The 227-nt window shown below is 28.2% G+C and overlaps 1 protein-coding gene across 1 annotated transcript in view; it reads left to right on the forward strand.

Annotated features, from left to right (window-relative positions):
• LOC106690172 (facilitated trehalose transporter Tret1) overlaps positions 1-227 on the forward strand; it is a gene marked incomplete at its 5' end in the record, with an annotated part of 39956 nt that overhangs the window by 783 nt on the left and 38946 nt on the right.

Here is a 227-nt window from a genome sequence, read left to right on the forward strand (position 1 = left end):
TTCATCAGACATCCAATGGTTTTTATCTTATTTTTAGTTAATTACGTAATTTTATTGGTGTGACAAGTGAGATGTGGAAAAAAAAACCAGTACAGAAAGAATGCATGAAAAATTTATATCTTTAAATATAAATCGATATTTCATTAGAACTTTTATGAAATAATCAAGTTAAAATCGAATATATTCATCCCTCTATTCTCAGTCCGCTGGTGTTCCTCAAGGTAGTA

Source organism: Halyomorpha halys, unplaced genomic scaffold, assembly GCF_000696795.3.
Source record: "Halyomorpha halys isolate HHAL.00 unplaced genomic scaffold, Hhal_1.1 Scaffold1600.1, whole genome shotgun sequence".
NCBI lineage: Eukaryota > Metazoa > Arthropoda > Insecta > Hemiptera > Pentatomidae > Halyomorpha > Halyomorpha halys.